Below are 25,600 nucleotides of genomic sequence, written 5' to 3' on the forward strand. Positions count from 1 at the left end.
TAATGGAGCCCTGAGATGGCTGAGATCACCCAGTTACAAATATTATGTCTTCATACGTGTTTCAAATATAAATGTAAGGGGGGGATCTGACAAGTTTGTCTGAAGTCAGATTCTGCAGCAATGGAGCAGAGTTCAAAGACATGAGGGAACAAAAACTCTCAAGTTAACAGGTAGTTAAACTGGAAGTACAAAAATACCCACCCACGCACATTCAGTTTCCCAGCTAGTGTGGGATGATCCTTAAAGATGTGAAACTTAAATCAAGTTGTGTGTGTTGGTTTTGATCATGTGTTTGACATCTGACTATTAATAATGAGATTTCACATAACTGTGTGTAAGGGTACCTTGTGTGACATTCCAGAAATTCACAAACTGAGCTGTAAGTTAAGTGCTTTCTTTTAAAACCCCAACATTGCTCTGCTATGGCATTGGCAGGAGAATAAAACAAAACAAAACCAGATGCAAAGAGAAATTACAGAGAGGGGTAGAAAGCATGCAAACTGTAATTCCACTGACTCCACAACCCTTTAGATTTATGGCAGTAATAGTTCAAATTTATTTGGATCCCAATCTGTACTCGAATCCACACACAAGTAATGACTTGATTTCATTCGGAAGCGTTTTCCAGTCAGTTATTCAATGATTGTTCCTGCCTGTGTCATATAATAACTACAAGACTTTCTACTAATACAATTCTATACATATTTGTATTTATTGGATGATTCAGGAAAAATATATTTTTATACCTTCATTGTTAAAAAAATTTAATATATATGTGTGTGTGTGTATATGTATATATATATATATATATATATATATATATGTATGTATGTATATACATATATATATATATATATATATATATGTATGTATGTATGTATGTATGTATGTATAGCAGCAACATGTCTGTAAAACGATGGAACAGGAGCAACAAAAGACTGGAAAAGTAATTGGTCCAAATTAGAAACACATGGAGGAGCACTCCTATGATGGCACATGTGTGAAAGCATTAAAGCAGAGTGGATCATTTGTATATAAAACGAATGGCACACAAATGAACGGCTCACAACTGCGACTCGGTTCCCATGGTTTATTTAAAAGAGTCGTTCAAAAGAATCGATTCATGCATGAACACACTTCTAAGTTTTTAGGTACAGTCTGTCAGCTAAGATATTCTTCCATTTTTTACTGTACAAAGGTAGCACGTATTTATTGGTAAACAAAAAGATCAGCTTATTTCACTCAAACTGCTGTGGAGCTGACTCCAAACAGGAAACAGTAAATGTTGTAAAATGGTAAATGGACTTGTACTTATACAGCGTTTTTTCACTCTAAGTGCTTTACACCTCCTGTCACATTCACACACACAACCACACCCCGATAGTCACATTGGGAGGCAACGTGGGGTTAAGTGTCTTGCCGAAGGACACTTCGACATGTAGTCAGTGGAAGCCTGGAATCGACCCACCGACCTTCTGGTTGGAAGACGACTGCTCTTCTTCCTGAGCTACAGCAAACTCATACATCCCATTTATTATTATTATTTCAGTTTGATTCTCACACACAACAATTTGCTGCTTTTCCTGTAAATCTGAGTAGCCAGGGCTGTCCTGTGGGCTGGCCACCAGACTCCGCTCACTGGCTGTATCACAGTCGTCTCCGGGTGTGGTAATGTTGCTGACCCAACCGCACCAGTGACTGATGACTTATGGAAAAATATTAATACTACACTGTGTTCAGCACCGTACAATAGTCCTTTACAATCACTTAGTGTCCCATTTGTTGATTATCAAATAATTGTTATAGTTTCTAATTTCTTTAATAAGGTTTCCTTTTTCACCTGTTCACATTTGTGCTGATTATATGTAAAAATATAGAAGCTGCCAGCTGTTTTGTGGGTATATCTCAATATGTTTTAGAACGTTTGCTTTTTAAAATCACCCTGTAAGTGGAGCACAAAAGATGAGGAGTAAATGTGTATTTCAGCCCTGCCAGAATACATGCATGTCAAACCAGGTGAATGAAATGAGCATCTGCTTCACATCAACACTAAATCATAATGAATTACTGTCTATTACTTGCTTTAGTCTTTTGACTAGATTTGGAAACTATATCTGGTCTGAAAAGCTTCTTCAGTTTTGCCTGACTGATAAAGTTTTATTGAGCCAGTTTTATCAATATGTTGTTTTTTTTGTTTTGTTTTTTTTTTTTTTTGTTTTTTTTTTTGAAGATGAGGGCTTCCATCTGTATCTGTCCCATTATAACTGCAGTTAACGGTGAGCTCACCTCAGCCATGTGTCGAGCTTATTGATTTGTAATTCCGTATCATATTTAAAACTTTTACTGACCCCTTTTTTAATCCAAAGAATACTATGATTTAACGGGTGGAGACTGGATGTTTTTTTTAGGTACGTTCACGATGTTTATGTTATATTCTTCCTTTGCTGCGGAGGAAGCCCAGTATGTTAATGCAGAGTTCAGCACATGGTCCTAATACTACGCTTTCTCCACTTACTTTCTCATGGTGCATTACTGTGTGCCCCCCTTTCACATCCGTTTGTTCCCTTTCGCTGGAACCAGGAATTCAATCCGCAGCATAAATGTTGTCAAACAAAGATGTAAACCCTGGTCTAACCCCATTCATGAGGTCAGACGTGGTTGACTTAAGATCTGCTCTTGGTCGTTAGAAAATATGGTCTCAGTTACTCAGTGCAGCCCTCCCACAAACACAGAGCCGTATACACACACTTGTGAGCACACTTGCATGTGCACAAATCCCCTTTTCACTAGTTAAATCAAAATCAGATTGGTATCAGTGAATCCTAAATGCACTTTTCATTAAATGCATCTCTGCTTCCTCAGCCTGTCTGCGCGCCTCCCACTTGGACGTCTCGTCAGCAGCCAGCTTTGAACTCTCTGTGCTACTTACTAATTGTCCAGGGCCAGTTAGAGGTGAGGTGAAACGGATGGAGATGGTGACACATGGCAGTCATATGTAGCTGAGGCTACTGAGAGTCTGATGTGGCAGCCATTACCACACAGCATCAGCAATGGCATGGAAGCACACGCGGGTTGCACAGCTTGAACAAATAAGGCCCTCTGTGTTTTGGAGTCAATACCCCCGCTGCCTTATTACCAGTTTGAAGTGTGGTTTGCTGGCGATGACATCAATGACAAACAGAGCACTCTGGTTTCCTCCTTTGGGATGGAAACTGCTGCTTTGAACTTAAACAACTTCTCTATTCATTCCCTATGGGATGTAGACACCAGGAACTAAGTCCTATGTAATCTGGATGGATGCTAAGATGGTCCAGTGAAGCCAGTAATCAAAGATCTCATTTAATTAGATTTGTTACTAGTTTCCTCCACCATTGTACACAATTAAAAACCTGATCATTACGTTTGGAATGTATATGTAGTTTCTCAACATTTTCTTAAATCTGTTGTAATGATTTACTTCTTGAAGGCTTTAGATTGCAGCACATTGGCAATGGTGGTCTAAATGTTATTTACATCAGATAATGTTTTTTTATGAGTCAACATTTAAAACTCAGTTATAGTGACTGGCACAAACAACTGTTCACCAGTAGCACATCTACCCAGATATCTGTGTGGGATATACCAAGGTAGAGCATGTACCTCTGTGTGTGTGTGTGTGTGTGTGTGTGGGTGGGTGGGTGGTTGTGTGTGTGTGTGTGGATGGTGGTTTGGTCTTTCTGCTGACCTGCACACTGCTTTCTCTGTTATTTAGGACACACACAGGCATATGCTGCACTCACATCATCATAATAATAAGCGTCATGTGTTACATCACTGCATCTGCTGCATCAAATGCTGCTTCGTGTTCAGTCTAGACATTCATTCCCTGCACCTCATCTCTCATATGCCCTGCCAGGAGAGCACATATTCAACTGGGATGTGCTGGAGGCCAACCTGACCTCTGAAAATATCCAGCAGTCATGTGTGAAGCAGCTTCAGTGATCCACTTCAGTACTGTACAATGTTTCTCATATTATCTTTACTACTAAAGTTTTGTTCTTTTGTTCTTTTATTTTGTGAGGAATAAAAGATATGAATGAATCAGCCAGTGGATTTAATGAATATCTTGAAAATGCTGGACCAAACCTAGAAAAGGCCTTAAAGACTGATGGGGCAGATTATGTTGAAAAGAAATGATAGTTCTATGTTCCTAAAAGCAGCAGACAAAAATGAAATTTATGAAATTGTCAGTGGGTTTAAGAATTAACCCAGTGCAGACTGAGTTTTACCATTCAAGGTGAAAGTAGCTAAATTTGTTCCCATTTACAAATTATTGGAAAAACTATTCATAAAGTGATTTGACAGATTTGTAGAGAAACATCAGCTGCTGAGTAACAGTCAGTATGGCTTTCGAAATAATAGATCAACATCCTGAGCACTGGTTGAGATGGTGGAAGAAATAACTGAATGTTTTGATGTAAAGAGATATGCACTTGGAATATTTCTCGATCTGAAGAAAGCATTTGACTGTGAAAATCATGACATATTGTTTATAAAAATGGAGAAGTATGGCTTCCGAGGTGTTCTGGATTGGTTAAAGAGCTTTTTCCAACAGGCAACAATTTGTGCAAATAAATGAGTTTATATATGTATATATATATATATATATATATATATATATATATATATATTACTTCCAAATAATATTGAGAATTAGTTTTCAGCCAGAGAAGGAGGTTTAAGAGGGAAGCTGAATTAAAAACTGCAGCGTGTCAGAGCAACTTTAAGAAGTGTGTGTTTCAGTGTCAGGGATAAAATTATAGAACAGCTTAATAGACTATTTCTATTGTTATTTATTTATTCATTCTGTAAAGTGAAAACTATTACCCACAAAAAAACCTTAAAATGATCATTCATTATTATTAATTGTTATATCCTTTATGTACTTTTTTTAAAATGATTTCAAAATAGAACTCATTTTTAAGTCATCAGCTGTTCTACAGTTTGACTCCAGGGACAGATATACAATCAAATCAAATTTCATTTATAGAGCATTTTTCATGCACAAAGCAACACGAAGTGCTGTACATAATAAACACGAATTATGCACATTAAAAACAAAATTTAAAAGCCTTCACACATCAAAGAATAGGACAAAAAGTAAAAAGCCCAATCTCATACAAACTCACACACATACAAACAAAGCACATGCACACCAGCCCAGACCCCGTTATGCACAAACATGAGCTCCCTTCACTAATAACTGTCTCTGAACTGAAAGTAAGTATAAAATAATAATAAAGTGAAAACATCTGGCTTGATGCTGCTGTGAGGAAACGATATCAATGAATTTTAATATTTGTTCATAGCTTGGGTTTGCTAAACATTTCATTTCTTCCTCTTTTTAAACAGAATGGCAACTGATTATTATTAACTTTATACATAATTTGAATTGTGTTGTAATCTACTAGATCTCTAAATTTCAGTATAAAATAGTGGAAGCTAAGCAGAAGCTTAACAGATAAATTAAAGGGAAGGAAAAACATATACCAGTTTAAGAGAAGATACAAAATGCAAATATTAAATAAAAATAAGCTTGAAGAGCAGGTGATGATGGTGTGACAGTGTTGGAAGCCAGAAATATTCTGGTGTTTTGTTTCATTTATGTTTTCTGGGGAGGAGGTAGGGGACTGTATAAATTTCTTTTTTTATTGTGAAGCAGGAAATTTGAGTTGTGTTACAGAGTTGGAGTGTTTCAACGTGTCGTAGAAATGGGGTCGGGCGATATAAGTTTAGACGTCTGCCTGCTCCTTTTCAGACATGAAACGTGAAGATGTAAATATTGTAAATAAAAGAACAAGTTTGAAATAAAGTTTGAAAATGAAAATGAAAGGAAGATTTTAAATTCCAGCTTTTTACGTTCTAACTTTTCAGTAAGTTCATAAAATCCAGCGTGTCCAGATGTCCTCATTGAGAACAAATCATTCCACCCTCCGTTGCTCAGTTTGTAGAACGCTGGAGTCAGCTGATGTGAGTACTTCTTCTTCTTTGGTGTTTTATTGCAGCTGAATGAAACACAGACCATCAATTAATAACTTTGTATTAAAGTTCAGTGTTGATTTGAAATATCTTCTCTGGCTGCATTCATGGGAAATATCCCACGTCTGCGTTAAAGTGAAATTTCCACATTTCCAGTAGTAGTGGATTATATAAACCACCTCATCTACCTCAGTGAGAGAGCAAAACTGTTTCCCAAAAAGCTACTCTCAGTACTCAAGTATTATTTAGTTGTAATGTTGTAAAACTGAATATGAATCTAATTCACTTACAGTTTCTTTAATGTTTTGGTAGTTATGTTCTGAGCTGCTTCATGCAACCTGCTCCAGTGTTCAAAGGCTGCTGAGTGCCCTCTCCAGCTTTGTCAGGCTCACACAAGGATCTATCAAGTGTGTGTGTGTGTTAGTGTGTGTGTGTGTGTGAGAGAGAGAGACACTGGGGGGACTTTGGAAGTCCTCGTGTGTGTTTGCAGCTGTTTGGACTCTCTTTACCATATGTGTGTGTGTTTAACTGTGGGTGCATGAGCATCCCCATGTGCACGCTTACGTTTGCATGTGACTCCATGAGTGCAGTTGCATCCTGATGTACAAGCATGTTTTTTTTTTCCTTTTCTTTCTGTTTTCTCTCACTCAGGGACTTTGTCCTCTGATAGGTGTGCCAACCAGTCAGCTGAGAGAGAGAGAGAGAGAGAGAGAAATCAAATGTGAAGCAGCCCGTGCTGTCAGAACTGGGACAGAGACATGAGAGGGAGAGTTCCTCCAAATACAGAAAAGTGGCGCTGGAGAGCGGAATATGCTGCTTTGAAGCTAGTTCCAGATGCTAGTGCATTGTAAATATTGCAAACATTACATAGCAGGCGCGGGAGAGATAAGGCGTTTAATGGCCAGATGACGCCGAGTCGCCTGGTCTTTGATCTTGATTACTACTTTATTTCCTGATTGTCCAGCACAGTCAACAATGGACGTCTAGAGGGGGTGAAAATCACCTGATGATCAGATTCAGTATCTTCCCAACATGAAAAATAAAAGTGATGGATATTCAACTAATTTTCAGCATTGATTAGGTGACTCAGAGACAGAAAAATGATTGACTGGCAGATTTACAGCCCTGCCACCCATGTTGTTGACAAGCCAGGGTGCTTGATGACGTTGTTATTAGGTAAAGTACAAACAGTAACAGCGCTGACCGACCTAAGCACTCTTTGAACTCTAAATGAATTGCGGGTCTATCAGCAGCTGTTCAGAATGACCTTACCCCACAAAAATCAATCAGCACAAACATGCCGGGAAGGCTGGGGTAGTGAAGCGGTATAACCAGACCGTGTGTGTGTTTCAATCTCGTCATGTACCAGTCTGTGTGTGGTCTTGTACAATATAATGTACATGTAATGTGTTGGCGCAGGAAAATGGAAATATTGTGGTAATATTGGACACATTGTCAATCTTCACTATAGTCTTTCCATCTCTTTCAAAGCTGCATTTGATTCACGTTTAACAGACTGAACTTGTGAACTTGACTCTGAAAAACTCCCTACAAACCAGACAAACACACAAGCACCAGGAGTCAAGGTGTTCTTTTCAATGATTGAAAGGTGCTATTGCACTTGTTAACCCTGGTCTCCCATCCAAAATAATTAAAGGAGACAGAATGATGTGGTTCTAGGAAGCATCAGGCACATACAGTGCAGCATGCCACTTGTCTGCCTGGGTGCCCCACCCGTTTGGGTACTACACAGGATGTACTGGCTGCCTGGCTGGCTCCGTATGGCAAAGCTGAACTCCAGCTCTGCTAGCTCTTTTAAGTCTTTTTTTTCTATGCCCGTCTCACCCATTCTGTCATATTGTGTGTCTCCTGTCATGCCTGCTTCCCTGCTGCATGCAAACATGGGCCGAAGTATGTGTTGGTTATCTCCTTCTGGAAAAAGCAGTGCCCTTGTTGCTTCATATAGCCCAACTCTAGTGACCGGCTATTGATAAGGCTAATGTCTCCCGATAGCTTCCAAGCTTTCAAGTCCCGGCACAAAACAGCCGGCTCCCTTTTATGTTGTTTTCCCAAGCCAAGGACAGACAGGCCTCCCTACAGGACCGAGCTGGCTAATCAGTAATCAGTAACTTGCTGAGCCCAGCAGTCCCCGTCAGATGTGCTGCTTTTCACCCCTTTTTCTTTTTCATCTTTCTTCCTTTAATTTTCCTCTACTTCTTCCTCTCACCCTTTTTTGTTACCTTTGCTATAATACATTATTTTGTCCTTTTTTTTAGAGTGATCCTTTCTTCTGCTTGGTGTTTTACCTTCTTTGTCTTTCTTTCTAAAGTCACATCTTTATACCAGCCATTGCCTGCACCCCAACCCCCTCCCTTGTTGTAAGTTGTTCCTTTGCTCATCTTCTTTCCCTTCTTTCTTGCCTTGGCGGCAGAACAATTGCTGCCCCTTTATCCTGCTAATGAATCAAGATGCAGAAGGTGGGATCAGGAGGTCGCTAGGCCGTAACTGTGCCACCAACACATGGTGTTATATTAAAACATTAGTACCACTATATGACTTTATTTAGGACTTGCCAAATAAAACTGATTAGGTGACAGAGATGAAACAAAGGAGGAATCCTCTTCAGCCACCCTGACTGGGCTGCTGCTTTCTGAGCCAACAGCAGCAGTTCCTCTCCAAACTTTTGTAAAGAAGCGTTCTGGCTGTGTTTGGCCTCTTATCCAAAGGCACACCCTCCAGAGCCCCTTTGTGCCGTTTTACTGTCTGATACTCCCTCAAAATAATTAGTAGATCTCACATGGACCAAATATTGAAAACATTCTTTGTTTGTGTTGAAGTGTACATCCAATGTGAGCCATGTAGACGATCATGTAATTTACTAAAACAGAATCAGTGATCTGGCCTGAAAATGTCTTAAAATTGGGCATTTATGGGATGGACCTTATCAACAGCACCCCAAAATAAACTGTATGTGAGAGATGGACGGAGCTGTTGTCATGCCACCTATCGGGTTTTAAGCTGCTGTTCTGAGACCTAGACTTGGACATTTGGCTGGCTCAAGACTTTTTGAAAAGTCAGAGGGAACCATGTTTGGTAACGAGGGCAGAGCTGGAAAGTCAAAAAATATAAAATATAGAAATCTGTGAGGTCTAATACATTGTTGTCTTTTTTATAAAGGAGAGATCAGAAAACTAACCAGAAAGAATGAGTCTACCTTGCAGTGACAGATGACATCATCAGCAGCAATATTACATCTTAGGAGGCCGATGAATCCCTTACCAATGTCCTAGTATACTTCTTTCTTTCTTTCTTTCTTTCTTTCTTTCTTTCTTTCTTTCTTTCTTTCTTTCTTTCTTTCTTTCTTTCTTTCTTTCTTTCTTTCTTTCTTTCTTTCTTTCTTTCTTTCTTTCTTTCTTTCTTTCTTTCTTTCTTTCTTTCTTTTTTGTTTTTTTTCCTATCCAAATTCCAGCCTGTGATATGTAAGCATTTCCTTTCTTCTTAGTTTTCCTGCCCATAATTCAAAATTTATACTCTAATTACTTTATTCTGAAAGATATAACAGGAAGTTCTTTTGTTTAGCATGTAGCCAAGCTAGCTAGCGTATGCTACCTGGTTTAACTGTTCCTACAGTGTAGAACTGTGTTAATGGTGTTATAAAGCTGTAAGAAGGGCGTTATTAGAAAGTAGAGTTTATATTTAGCTGTGCTGTGTGTGGCGCATTTCTACATTTCATTTAATTTTTTTTTTTTGGGGGGGAGGGGGTCTGTGTCCTTATAAAAGCGCTAATGTGTGTTAAAAAGGACAATGATATTTGCGTTTAAACAGGCTGTGCTCTGAAGCACGAACGACTGCATTTCACTACCATCTTGTATGTGCATGTGACAAATAACAATATTAAACTAGTCTGCCTTCCTTTTTCTAAGGTTGCTTCCCAATGTATACCATTCTTTACCATTGTTGGGTACATACGTCTGCATTTGTGACTCAGCCAATGGGTGCAGGGCAGAGGTCCAGTTTTCTCTCAGACTATTTGAATTTCATTATGCTAAATGGTTATTAAAGCATTTTTGTCCACCTAGCTCCTAAAGATTTCTGCTTACCCCAGCTTCGTCTTTAATGCACTGAGCCAAAGCTGAGATTTAAGGAGCTACAAGCTCAGTCATTCAAACAAACAGAAACACAAACTGCAAGTACAGTTCTCACTGCGTGAAGTTATGTACATGTGACACTGTTCTAGTGGCTCGCAAGGCCCTTTCAGTTGGTTTTAATTCAGAACACATTCCACCCAGCCATTATCCTCTGCCCCCACCTACTCTACATCTTTCTTTTCTGGGTAACCAGACCCAAATGGTACCTGGTACAGACACCAGCACCTTTCTTTTTCCCTCTTTTTGCCTTTTGTGAGTCTAGTCTGACATTGCAATCAGTAGCCAGGAAGCCCAGGAGTATGGCGTGGGCCTTGTGAGGCCATGCCGGGGTGAGCAGAGACTTAGCAAAGGAAAGACAGACAAGAGGGGGGGGTGGGTATAAGTTTTATAAAATATTTCACAAGAGGCCTGCAGTTATGAAGTAGCCTACAAGGCAAACTCTGGTACATGAAAATGTTTCCTTATAAATATAAATAAATAATAAATAAAAGATACAGAGTGCACATTATGGCAGTGTTGTATCAATACGATTACAGCCATTTTTCTTTTATAGGCTGTAAACTTAGAGAGCTTTGTGTGTGCATATGTGTGTGTGTGTATGTGTGTAACCTCAGTTGTTCTCTAACCAGTCTGCCCAATGATACCATTGAGGTTCTGATCTTTGGCAGCGCTGGTTAGGTGGAGGTGGCAGACATCTGAGTATGATGATGGATGAGAACACTGAGCGTTTGGAAGCAAAGCATCAGACGGACATTAAAGACGTGATATGAAACCTTGCTGTGCTTCTCCCGTCTCCCCACCTGGCCTTGTGAAATTAACCACGGTCCTGTCCCCACATTCCCAAGAGCTGCTGAGTAAAGAAACACCAGTAACAGGCATACTATCCATAAAATACATGTTACTTGGCGAGTAACTGCTTTTACGTTTAGAAACTTGACACAGCAATTTTATAGGCTCTCTGGCTTGAAACCAGAGGGCTTCACAGACTCTGTGTATACAGATGTATTCCTCACAGATAATGACTTCACAGACTAAATCTGTGTTATTGTAGTGGCTTGTATTATAAAAGTCATTGCCTACTATTCATAAGTAGCTGCATTCAGGCCTAAAACGGAGCAAAGGGGGTATTTTTTGTTACCTGGCCCTTCTTTGAAGTTCTTGCATTTCTGGTTTAAAGTGCTCTCATCCCAACAACATGCCCACCTTTCTTTGAAACAGCAGAGTGGAATAGTCATGCCACTGCAAACACTGGTGAGAAAGAGTGCCAACGGAAATAACACCAGCCGTCCCTCTGAGCTGATAAGATTAGACCACTGCAGTGTGTCAGCTCTGGTCCTAACTGTTAAGCACCAGCCTCGTGTTGTGGAGCACCTGATTAGGTTTATATATATATATACAGTATACATACACATATGAAGGATGAGTCATTCTTAACAGAGAATGCGCTGTTTGAGATGACACATGACATTTTTCTCTGTAGTCTTTAGTTGTTGGTATGTTCATGTTTTAAACATGTGGTATGTCTGAAACAAAGCAAACCCTGGAGCAAAGCTTTAAATGATTTAACTGTGGCTCCTCAACCACCTTCTTCTCATAAATTCCCTTGATGAGCTATCATGCGTAAACAACTTCAGATAAATGAAAATGGTTTTTCATTTTGAGTGAATTCAAACATTATTCACTCATGTGGTGAATTTCCCCACCTACTTTGTGCTTTAGCCCCTAAAACACTCATTACACAACTTCTTTTATATTGAAAAAAAAGGTTATATAATTGAAGTTTGTAAGGTATGTAAACAGAAGAAGCCCCCTTATTTTATGTCCTTTTAAACTTTAAAGTTGGAGAGGTTTTGCTTTTAAAGGTCTAGAAAGTGAAAACACAAGGTGTGAACTGACAGTAACCAGGATATGAAAGTACACACAGTACGTTCATCTGAAATCACAGACCAGGTGAAAGAAACCACGTGCTGTTTAAAAGAAAGCAGAGTTTAGTGAGAAACTCTTATTTTTAATTACTGTTCGCAGAATTCAGCTTTCATTCTGATCAGTGTCTGAGAATGCACCTTTTTTATTATTATTTGATTAATGTTACCATTAATTGTTAATTAGGTGGTAATAATTTGCAGTAAAAAGTCAGACAAAGGAGTCCTGCACACATTGTAAGGCTGTTTGGACGTGGTATAAAATCAGGTAGCTGAAATGAACTTGGCTCACAGCTCGCTGAGCACTGATTTTGCATATTATTTAGTGATTTAAAGCAAATTCCTAATCCATCCAGAGTCGACTCTGCTACCACTTACTTATATGTCAGTAGATGGACGATGACTGATAGCAGAACAGCTGTTTCCGGAGAGGGAAGGGGGGTTACACCACTGTCTCTGCCTGTGCTGTTGGTGGCCTTGCTGTGCTTGTCCCTGTCCAGCTGCTTGGGCTGATCTGCTGGTTTCAGGTTTGCAGAGCTAGAGGGCGCTAGTCAAGCTGACTGGCTGCAGCTGCTGGAGAGGAATGCCACTAACAGAGTCTACTGAAGCAGACAGCTGAAGAAGCAAGCAGGACATATAGAGGATTTACACACACATGCAGGCTTAGAAAGACAAGGCGTAATTGATTTATATAGATCAAAGCAATCATCACATTCTTAGTATTTTAAACACTTTACTTTGTGGCCATTTGCACTTATGGGGAGCCCTAAATGTGACTTTTATTTTTTATTTCCTGTTTCCAAATCTTTTTTCCCCACTTTTTTTCATTTCTGCAGCATCTAGCATACATTTCCAAACCCTATCCTTTCCTTTTAAACACACAAAATTTAGGCAAAATTTAGGACTAATTTGGATAACAAGGGAGGATGTTATTTCCACCCAAAAGTCAGCAATAGTCTTATAACAAACTCTGGCTCGTCTCCTGATGCAGTTGAAATGCACCAGTTTGCTGAGTCAAGTTCTCAGCTGTTCCAGCCTTCAGCCTGCTGTTCACCACACCTCATACTTAACCTTTCCTTTCACATCCTTCTCTGTCAAACTCGAAGAAACATCCTGTTTGCAGCAGATCAGAGGCTATCAGTGTTACACTATGGCAATCTGTTTGACACGGTTTAACAGGCAGTTAGCTAAATGGCATATTTGCTGTATCTTAACTTACCCACCCTTTAGAGTATGACTCAGAGTAATGGCAGTTCAGTCAAATTGTGACTAAACTGGAAGCAGTGAAATAGAAACTTTAGAATCTTATCATTGTTAAGGGCGTTAACTTGTGTGCATGTAACTTGCACAACCACTATTTTTTCTCAGGACAGCTGAGTCTACCCTGAAATGTGTGTTTGAAAAGAGCAAATAACCTTTCTGTAAAGAGGCAGCATTGTGTCTGGATCATGGTTCACCAAAGATGGTTAGTCTTCTAACATATTAGCTTCTGTTAATCAGTGATTCTGCTTTTCCCCTTTCAGGTACAGTAAATTGTCCAATGAACAGCGGTGACTCAGATTTCAAAGAATCTTTCCATCATTCCAAACAAGGCAATTATCAACCAATCACATGGGAATCAGTCCCCTTCTTGTCATGTGGACTTATTTTGCCCGACAACAGTTAAAGTTTAGTCAAATCCCTCTGGGAGTAAAAGAGAGTTCTTCACAAGAAGCTCAATCACAGGACCCTTTTCAAGTGGCCAAATGAAGAGAAAAACAGACAAATACCTCAATCCAAAATAGAAAACAGCAGTGGAATGTTGTGAGGCATGGGAGGTGATGTAGGAATTAGTTGTAATCAGTGAAACACTTGGAGAATGCTGCTGCTTTGTACCAGAGGGTTGATCACTGCTGGAGTAGCACTAAAGAAAAAATGGTTTTTATACGTCAGGCTTTAACAACTTTAATGTTCTGAAAACAGGACAGACTGCAATGTGACATTTAAATGACAATTATCAATTATTTTATAGCCTGTCAGTCTGTGACCTTGTATTGACTTGCTCCATTACCCATTTCCTTAACTTTATCAGTGCATGCAGACAGGGAGTGGCCAGTGGTGTGCAGATGTTGCAGCAATAGTGGAGGAGAACAGTCACATCTACTGAAACGTGCATTTTAACATGAATATGTGTTACGCTGGTTTGTTTTTACACTGAGAAAATGTATATTTTATAAAAAGGTGGGGTTCTTATGTGTAGAGAACAGTCAGCTCCAAAGATCAAAATACCAAAAATATTTAGGATGAAACATATGAATATGGAGCACAAAATCCTCTTTTATAATAACCCTTTCCAATTGCTTTAATGCTTGACATGTACTTTTTCTTGACAAAGGAAACAATATATGCATTGTTTCCTTTTAGTTATGGTCAGATTTGGTTTCCTTTCGCACCACAAACAAGCTCAGACAAAAGAAAGGACTCTTTTCCATCTTTGTTTAGCTTAGAAATGGGAAACAAGAGTCAACTTTAAATTTGTTCACAATGCTTCAAGTTATCTTTGCTTTTTTAAAAAAGAGTTTCCTGCAAAGAACATAAAACCAGATTATGTTATCTATATTTTCTAACTTAGAGACTTTTATTGGTGTAACTGATCACATGATGGATCAGCTGTTTTCCACTTTTTAGAAAACCTTTCAGGCCAGTAAACACTGAATTATCAGGAACACGTCTAGTTAATGATAATCCCTTTTATCATCTTCTAACAGCGGCCATTTTTGTGCCTCCTCTGCCATTTTGATGGGAACCCAGGCATTACATATCATCACAGATTAAGGTCCTTATCTTTGGGCTTTCAGCCTGATGGCAAAAACTGAAAACCAGTCCAGTATTGTAGCTTCATTGTTCAACATTGTATTAACATAATGAAGTGTGTATTTTCAACCAGATGGCAATCTTTTCCTAAAGCACCGAGTTACACTGATCCAAAAAATTGTGTTGCATAAAAGTAGTTGGGATGCCTAAACACAACCAAACAGCAAGTAAAACTGAAGGCGAGCAGGCACCAAAGGAAAACAAGGAAGTAAAAAATGAGCATTTGTATCATAGCTTCTCCGTAATATTCAAGTTTTTTCCCCTGGGATTCTTTTTTTTTCCATGTTTGGGATCATGCGACTTTCCTTCGCACCCCCTTTAGCTACCTAATAAGGATATTGTTGCTAAGAAATTAGTAGACTCTCCAGTAAGGCATTTGCAGCATTTACTTTAAATGTGTGATGCTGGGCTGTAATTCAGAACAGAGAAACGATGTTTGGCCCATGGTATTACTTTAAGGTGGCCACAGTGCTGGTCGAAGGTGTGGAACCCTAGGTGAACCTCAACTGTGGCACCCCCAAAAACAAAATCTGTAAAAACTGCACACATTGTTGTTTTTACCTGAAATTCCAGCAGCAACACTGAGGGGTCCGTGTTTGGCCCTTCATCAGGTTTTTACATTGAATTGACATAATGTAAAAGTGCATTTAAAATATTAAGCAAAACATCTCTAAATGCTCTCACAGTTCAATTTTATCATATGAACCACTAATTATTTAAAGTATAGCACAATGATGATATTTTACTGGATTATAATCCTACTGACATCAGCACACACAACACAATAATAAAATCTTTGTAGTTTAATAATTATTCAAATCTTCATGATGAAAAATATTGCATTACCATTTATTTAATGTGGTCTGTAGGAATAATTTCCTTGTCTAGGGCAGGTGCTCTTAACCTTTTTGACGCTGGGGAGCAACTTTTCTGTACAAACTGAACCAGGGCCCATGCACATATTAAGACTGTTTTGGTTTAATTGATTTCACTATTTATTTAACTTTTCTTAGTGTTCTAAGAAATGTCAACAACGTCAACAGCAAACCTGAAACGGCAGATTGAAATAAAGCACCTGGCTCGCCTTCCACGGTATGTGAACTAAACGTCTCTAAAAACAATCTAAAGACTTGGCGACGGCGGCTAAAGCAGATTCTCTACCAGCCAGAGCTAAATACCAGCGTCCTGCAGCAGCAGCTCCGTTGTCTTCATCTCCAGCTGCAGCTGGAAAACCTTTTGCAGGATGTTGTCGGAGGCCTGCAGCCTTTGAGGAAAGAGGAACCCTCAACCCTTCCTGCCTCAGATAGTTTAATAATTCCTCATTTAAAAAGACCATTCAAGAGGAGTGACTGTAGGAGTGAAAGCTGCAGCTGGCTACAAGCGTGGATTGAATGGGTGGCAACAATAGGAAAATGGCAGTATTCTAAAGGGTAATAGCTCGAAGCAACATACTGGGAAAAAAGAACTATGAACTAGTTCATTTTTAGAACTGTGAACTTAGTTTAAAAATTTGAATTATGAACTGTTAACTAGTTCATTTTAAAATGTGTGAACTGAACTTTGAACTAGTTCATGTAAAAACTGAACTTTCCCAACACTGTTGAGAGATGATTGTGCCCAGGAATCTGAAGCTCTCTACAATGGACACGTTGCTATTGAGGACTGCAAGAGGGGGCAGAGCAGGGGGCTGTCTCCTGAAGTCCACAATCATCGGTCTTGAGTGTGTTCAGCTCCATTTTGTGCTCAATGCACCAGACCAGCTGATCCACTTGTTGTGCCGACTGATCACCCTTCTGGATGAGACCGATGATGTTGGTGTTGTCTGCAAACTTCAGGAGCTTCACAGAGGGGTCTGTGGAGATGCAGTCATTAGTGTAGATGGAGAAGAGCAGTGGAGAGAGGACACGTCCTTTGGGAGCACCCCTGGGTCTGAGATGAGTCAATCTCAGTGGGTTGGTGGGATGCAGGAGGAGAAGCTGCAGTGAGGAGAGGAACAGGCATGAAGTGCTCCTTCTCAAATCTGCATTAGAAGCTGTTGGGCTTTGTTGGCTTCAGCAGTGGGGGCAGGGTGTCTCCTAGCTGGTGATCTCCTGCAGGCCTCTCCTGTTTTTGGGTCGTTAGCTGAAGACTGGTTTGTCAGCTTTTCATAGTAAAGCCTCTTGGCCACTCTGATCTCCTTTGACAGTGTGTTCCTGGCTGGCCTGTACAGGGCTCTGTCTCAACTCCTGTAGGCATCCCCCTTGGCTCAGTGCAGGTGTCTATGTCCACATGGCACTGAAGCCGTTCAGGTGTGAAAACAACTTGAAAATGGTTGCGAAAACAAGGAGAAAGGCTTCAACATTCCCACGACTCCACTGTAGTACATACTGTAAGACTGTGGGGGCACTACGATGATTAAAGAGTAACACTCCAGAGCTAGAACAAGACATATAACGACTTATCTGCTTGGGCCTGCTGTTGATGGTACAGTAGTGTGATACTGTTTTGTAAAAGCTGTGCATTTTGGCACTAGAGCTGTACACAAGCCAGGACTGTCTGGATTAGCACCACAACACAGTTGGTCACGGACACCCCCCAAATGTAAGTCGCTTTGGATAAAAGTGTCTGCTGAATGACTGTAGAATAGAATAGAATAGATTAGAATAGAATAGAATAGAATAGAATAGAATAGAATAGAATAGAATGGACACCGTTACTGTTGTGTTCATCACGCTGACGTCATACTAATGGTGCAGCTACGGTGTCCTCACAGGACCACAGACAGTAGAGGTCTCAGTTTCAGGCTAATCCCTGGTTTCGTGGAGATGAAAGGGTGGATTGCTAAAATACTTTTGTGGCTTTACTGCAATTGGGCGTCATGAGGACAGCCCCTAAGTTTAGGAGTGAACCAAGGTTTATTGTTACTGTACGAGCAAAATGACTTGGTTGGCACACATACATCCTCACAAAAGCCAATGTATGATGTCACAGTGTCTGCAAGTTCATCAAGGTATGTGGCTACAGCTTCAAAAACACTCCAGTCAGTGGAGTGAAAACAGTCCTGGAGTTCCTGTTTGGCTTCGGCTGACCAATTCTTCACAGTCTTTTTATTTTTTTTTATTTATTTATTTTTTTTAACCCTGTCCTGTCCAGCATCCTAACATACAGAACGGTGGTCTGTGTGCCATATTTTGCTTGACAGATTTGCTCTACCAAGGGAGACATGTTATATACATGGCTGCCCTTGATATTTTTATTATTTTTATTGTAATCTTATTTTCTTTAGTCTTATATGTCAGTGCCGAACCTGACAGGGAGATAGAGGAAGAGAGAGAGAGAGAAAAAAAAAAAAAAAGGGAGAAAAGGACAGGATTAAAATATGGAAATAACAGTTGTCTATGGTGCCCAGAACATATCACAAAAAAAAAAAAACAACAACATAAACTACCACAGTACTACATGATACCGAAAGAAAGATAGAATGATGATGATATAAAAAATTACAATAGTCATCAAACGTACCTGCAGATGAACGTACCAACACACAAACATCAGCTACATCTAGTGAGAAGCGGATGGAGAGACGAGCACGTTTGTGAGCATGCACGTGTTAATATGCATGTGTGGCCATGCAACCGGGAGGAAATGTGTACCCGCAAGGGGGCCGCGATCACGCCGCACCCCGAAGCATCAGTGGGGGACGGGGGGAGCCCGAGGCCCCAAAGGCCAAGCAGATCCACAGAGTACCAAGCCCGGGACAGCCAAAGCAGACAGAGCAGCGGCCCACCCGGACCAGAGCAGAGGGGTCCCCAGACCGGAACCCCCGGCGCGACGGGGCAGGGGCACCGGGCAGCCCAGGGCGATGGCGAGCAGGCCCAGCGGGCGCCGGGCGCTGCGGCGCGGGCCGCACGGAGGGCAGGCGCCCCACAGGCCCAAGGGCCACCCTTTCCCCCCAGCAAAGCCCCACCCAGGAACCCGACGGGGCCCGACCGCCCCAGGCAAAACCATCGTGGGCCACGCCAACCCAACACCAAGGCTAGGCACCCCAGGGACAAGAACATGTCCGCAGGTCCCCCCCCCCCCAAAAAAAAAAAACCCTCTTTACCCCAACCCTTACCTGGTGGGCCCCAGACCCGACCCTCTCCACATACACACACCCACACAACCACATACATTCTCCCTGGGGTCTCACCAGCCCCCCGATGTGGCACCGAGGGCAGCCCCCAGGGCAGATGGCGCCCAGCAGCACCCCACACAGGACTCCAGGCAGGCACCGAACCTCCACCCCCCGCAGCCCCGAGTGCATCCCGGGACACGAGGGCGTAGGAAGACCCCGGCCCCCCTGCCCCCCAACCTGAGTTGTGTGTGCATGAGTATGGGCTATTTATAATGCAATTAAAAACTGGAAGGAGCCATGAGATGGTGATGGGTCCCACTGCTGCCAGGCAGCAGGACCCCCTCAGGACTCCCTCAGTGTGTGTGAGTGTGTTATGTGTGTAGTGCAGTACTGTTAAATGTGGTAGTGTCTAACATGTAAATAAAATCGGGGGGAGAGAGGTCACAAAGGGAGGGGATGGAGGAAGGGCCACCTCGGTGGCTCCTTTCCGCCCACCCATGGCCCATGTGCCCATCCCCCCGAGGCCCTAAATGTATATTAATGTCTAGGTTGTGATTAAAATCTAGTGGGGCGGGCAGTCACAGGGGTCCACCGGGGGATCCCGCAATGGGGACCCCCCCAGCCAAACCCACCGCCTCCACCCGCCCCACAGTGCCCTATGTGTAGTGTGTGTGATGTGGGGTGGCGGGGGAGGAGAGGGGCTCGGGGAGGGGCACAACTGGGAGAGAAATCCCCGTCCCAGCCGGGCCCGAGGAGGGGCACAACTGGGAGAGAGATCCCCGTCCCAGGCAGCCAACTCCCCAGCTGGCTGCTGTAGGCGCCCCCGCCCCCCCAAGACCACCTGAGGTAGGGGCAAAGGCCCGGCCCCGCCAAGAGCCCAAGGCACAGCGCCCCCATCCTCCCCGAAGGAGCCCCCGGCGGGAAGGGAGAGAGCGAGAAGGAGAGCAGACTCCATCCCCACTGCCCACTAGGACTCCCGCCGCCCCCCTTCCCCCTACCCCCTACCCCTCCCTTAGACCCAACGGACACATTGTAATCCCAAGGGTACCTGCCCGGCATCGGATCAGCCCGACCCCGATGGCATGCCCAGGGCGACCAAGCCCCCCCGAGGCCCAGGAAGGGCCCACCGAGCTGGAGGGAGGCAGCCCCCAGACCCCGGGGCACCCGCCCCCCGCCCGGCCCCCACCCCAGCAACCCGGCCGCCCAGCCCCAGGCCAGCCCCCCCAACCGCCCCGGACCCCCAGTCACCCCCCCGGCCCGCCCCCAGTGAGCACCAGCCCCCAGGCCCCAAGGCCCCGGAGCCAGTCAGCCACACCGTCCCCTACTCAATGGCCCCCCCGACCACCGACCCAGAGAAACGGCCAGGGCCGATGGACCCCCAAGGCCCCCCAGCCAGCCCCACCCCTGACCCCCACAGAACGACTAGACCCCAGCACCCCTTCCCACTACGTGATGTGACTAATCAGCGGGGTCCAGGAAGACTGAGAGTTAACTGATTGGTGTTTAATGGATGCCGATACAGACTCTAGACTGATGTGATCCAACAGGAGATTTCTGTACTGGTTAATATTTAGATTGTTTTTAGACTTCCAGTTCACTAGAATAGTTTTCTTTGCGATACATAAGGCCGTGAGGACCATATGTGCTTTGTTAGTGTCTATATTAATGTCACTTAGGTCACCCAGTAAACAAAGTTTTGGACATGCAGGAATGTTACATCTAACCCATGTTGATAAATCCTCACAGACCTTATTCCAGAACTTCTGGACAGGTGCACAAAGCCATAAAGCGTGTAAGTAATCATCTGCTGTGTTACCTGTGCACTGTGTGCAGCTATCGGAGTGATTAAGACCCATCTTGAACATCCTTTGTCCTGTATAATGCGTTCTATGGAGGACTTTGTATTGTATGAGTTGTAAATTTGGGCTGTCTGTCATATTAAAGGCATTAAGACATATTTGTAACCAAAATGGTTGACTAGGATTGATGGATAAATCTATCTCCCATTTTGAAGTAGGTAGGGAATTTGAGTCATCTATTTTTAACATTAATCTGTATATTTTTGAAAGTAATTTGGGGGTACAGAGGTCCATAAAATCTGCTACTATTCGAGGAAGTTCCAGATCTGTTCGGTGAAGGGGGAATTTTGTGTGTATTACGGTTTTGAGCTGTTGATATTCTAAGAATCTGTTGCTGTTAATCCCATATTGTGATGAGAGTGTATTAAAAGATAACATGTTTCTATTATGGATAATATGTTCAAAGTATTTAATTCCTTGGTTAATCCATTGGTTAAAGTTTAGCATATTTTTATTTAGTAGAATATCAGGATTGTTCCAGATGGGTGTGAGTTTACATGGTATTATTGAGGAGTTGGTTTTATTGAGAAATTCCCACCAGGCTGTCAGAGAAGTGCTGATGTTGACACTTTTAAAGCACTTTTGTTTTTTTATACTTAAGCTGAAAAAAGGAAGATCAGAAATTTCCAAATTGTCACAAAATGTTTGTTCTATGTCTATCCACAGGTCATCTAGTGGACTAGGTTTGAGCCATTTTAGGACATATTGCAATCTATTAGCTAGGAAGTAATGTTGAAAGTTAGGCAAGTCTAATCCTCCTCTATCTTTCGGCTTCTGTAAAGTTTTTAAACTGATCCGGGGTGGTTTATTTTTCAAGAGAAATCGGGAGATGTGTGATTCTAGCGATTTAAACCAGGTAGAGGGGGGTTTCATAGGAATCATAGAAAACAAATAGTTGATTTTGGGTAGAACCATCATTTTTATGGTGGCGACTCTCCCCATGAGTGAAATGGGTAGAGATTTCCAGCGAGCAAGATCATCTTCTATAGTCTTAAGAAGGTGAGTGTGATTAAGTTTTGTTAGTTCTGAGAGCCTGGAGGGAATATTTACACCCAGGTATCTAATGTTACCTGATTATAAGGTGATGCTGGGTAGATTTTGAAAGCTACAGTTGATGGGTAGAACTGTACTCTTAGACCAGTTAACGGAGTAGTCCGACAGTGATGAGAATTTATTAATTAGTGAGATTGTTTCAGATAGAGAGGTTTGTGAGTTCTGGAGGAATAGTAAAACGTCATCAGCATAAAGACTTATTTTATGAAATATATTTTTGGACTGAATGCCTTTAATAGCTTTATTTTGTCTAATTGCAGCAGCTAGCGGTTCAATAAATATAGCAAAAAGTGAGGGAGATAGTGGACAACCTTGTCTGGTACCCCTTTGTAGATTAAAACTTGGAGAGGTCTGGTCGTTTGTTCTAACACTCGCATTAGGAGAACTGTATAAGATTTTAATCCAGTTAATGAAAGATGGGCCAAAGCCGAATCTGTTTAGAGTAGCTAGTAAATATTTCCAGTTAACACGATCAAAAGCTTTCTCTGCATCTAAAGAAACTATTATTGTTTCCAGGTTATTGATGGTAGAATAATCTATTATATTAATTAGTCTCCGCATGTTAACAGTGGAATATCTGCCCTTTATAAAGCCTGTTTGATCAGGGTGTATAATGAGAGGAGTTACTTTCTCTAACCTTCCAGCTAATGCTTTGCAAATTATTTTAAGGTCTGCATTTATCAGTGATATGGGTCTGTAGCTAGATGGTATTGTGGGGTCTTTACCTGGTTTTAATAGTACAGTAATGGTGGCAGAGTTTATGTTTGGGGGTAAGTAACCATTTTCCTTTATTTGTGTCACCATTTTGAAAAATGTCGGGGCCAGTATTGACCAGAATTCTTTATAGAACTCTGCTGGGAAGCCATCCGGACCTGGGGCTTTTTTACAGGGCATATGTTTAAGGGCTTCATGTAGCTCCTCCACTGTGAGGGGGGAATCTAAGGCTGTGACTTGTTCCTGCTGTAAACCTGGAAGATCTATGTTGTTAAGAAAATGATGGATATCATTGTCTGATGGATCTAAGTGTGATGTTTACAGAGTTTTATAGAAATCTCTAAAGATGTTGTTTATTGCATCTGGGTCATGCGTAATATTACCTATTGAATCTTTAACAGCCGATATGGTAGATTTTTCCTTATTTATTTTTAACTGGTTAGCTAAAAATCTTCCGGATTTATTACTGTGTTCAAATGTCTCCAAGCGTAATCTTTGCACCAGAAATTCTGTTCTCTTGTTAATTATTTCATTTAATTCCAGTCTAGCCTTCCTTATTTGGTTCATCGTTGGTTCATCTGGTGAAGCACTGTAGGCATCCTCTAATGATTTAATTCTTATTTCTAATTCTAATATTTTTGAGTTTTCGTTCTTTTTTTATTGTGACGCAAAAGAGATGATTTTGCCTCGCATTACCGCTTTCCCTGCTTCCCACAGAACACATGCTGAGACTCCTGGTTTGTCATTGTTTTCTAAGTATATAGCCCATTCTTTTGTGAAGTAGCTGATAAAGTCGGGATCTTTAAGCAACGCTGTATTAAATCTCCAGCTTTTAGTCGGTGGTGTGATTCTCGTGTTCCTCAAAGTAAAGGAAACTGGGGCATGGTCGCTGATAGTGATGGGGTGAATCTGGGTCTCTGAAATCTCACTCACCAAAGAGCTGCTAACCAGAAAATAATCTAGCCTAGAGTATGAATGGTGAACTGAGGAAAAGAAGGTCACAGTCTTAACTGCAGGCATAACAGATTTTAGTTTCTGTCAGTAGGCTGGAATGAGGTGGACTAGGCAGTAGCCAGAAGGACCCAAAGTTGCGCGAGGGACAGAGCAATAAGCATGTTTCAGAGCCATGTAACTATGAGTGTTGCTTGGTTAAAGTCCTCTAAAATTACAACCACAGAATTCACATGATCCCGTTCTAAACATGTGATCTGCTTTTTTTGCTTGTACTTAGTTTTATTTGTTTTTATTCTCTCTGTACAGTATTACTGTTATTTAGTGTTTTATCTTATTGTTAAGCACTTTGTGATTTTATCTTGAAAGGTGCTATATAAATAAACATTTACTTACTTACTTACTATCTGTTCAGCCAGCCGCTGGATAGCCACCCTCAGGTGGGATGTAGACCCCCCCCCCCAAAAAGATAAAGCTCCCTTTGTGAATCAAAAGGCTTACAGTTCAGAACTAGGAACTCAAAGTTTGGGTCGCAGTGTTTGTGTACCACTATGACATCAGTACACTAACCTTTGATGAGGTAGTAGAAGCATATTCTGCCACGTTGATTTTCTCAAAAACTTTGTAGCACGGTCTGCGCAATAAGGCTGAAAGCCCGGGAGATGCAGTCCGCTGTCCAGGATAGAGTCCTGGACCCAGCTTTTTATAAAACAAAAAGGTACCAAATGTACAAATTCTCTGTTGATCCTGTTCAGAAGAAGCAACTCATCTATCTTGTTGGGGAGAGAGCGGACATTGGCTAGGACATATTTGCTGTGTTCAAGATGGTCCCGTTCCAGAGCTTGGGATTTGTATGTGCTGTTGTTGCTTTATGGGATGCGCTCCATGTGTTTCATGTTCTGTGTGTTATGTGGTGTTAATAGTTTGGGGTTTTTAAAATGAAGCACATCTTGTGGCTAATGGTAACGGGAAGATAACTCTTGTGTTGACATGACGTTTATTACATATAACTACCGACGGTTTATTTTCATATTCATTTTGATGCCTACTTACTACATCAGTTGGGCAAAGCATGAACGTAGCATGCAATGTGAACACAGCCTTGTGTTAACGCCTGCTGGTAGATTTGGATTACAAGTGCGGCACCCCCCAGCTGATGGCGACCTAGGCAACTGCCTATGTCGCCTATATGAAAGATTGCCGTTGGGTGGCCATTTTAGTTATTTCCTCAGAACTTCTCTATTTATCTGTGTCTTTCTTAAAAACTTTCCTCCAGAAACATGAAGCATAGCTACGAGTGAGAAAGCCTTTTGCTAGGTGATCATTATGATGCTCTCACTGAGCCAATGTAATTGTCATTTACTTAAGAGAAAACTTAGCTCTAAGCATAAATATATTGTGTAAAGCATGTCACATGGCTTTACCATTCAGATTGCATGCAAAATTAGAGTAAAATAAACCTTTCTGCAACTTTTAATGTCCTTTTGTGTATGAATAAACAAAAGGTTAAGTAATGTTCTGAGATGAAAGACTTGTATTTTATGTAAAGATCCAAATAGTAATTTTAGTTTGTATATAGATGATTGGATGTGCATACATGTGTGACATTCATATCTCCCAGCCGTTGACATGAGTGAACTTCTCTCTGATAGGCTGATTGTGTATTTTAATCGCTGAGCGGTTCCCTAAAGGGACCGAGTCCCAGGTGTTTCTGACACCATATTACCCTCTCAGTCTTATTTGCGTACACAGATGTTTGAGCTTTCCCCTCCTGCATACATTCTGCAGTTCTGTAAAATCCCCCAAACCTCATCCTAAGCCATGATTTCAACATTTCATTTAAACCTGTGTTTTTCAGTGTATACTGTTTTTCTGAGTGAATATTTGAGACAGACAGATTGAAGTAAGACAGGATATCTGTCTGTGTGTAAGTGTGCATGTGTGTGGTGGATAATGGATCTTATGAATGAGCTACAGCTGCATGGC

Source organism: Melanotaenia boesemani, chromosome 10, assembly GCF_017639745.1.
Source record: "Melanotaenia boesemani isolate fMelBoe1 chromosome 10, fMelBoe1.pri, whole genome shotgun sequence".
NCBI lineage: Eukaryota > Metazoa > Chordata > Actinopteri > Atheriniformes > Melanotaeniidae > Melanotaenia > Melanotaenia boesemani.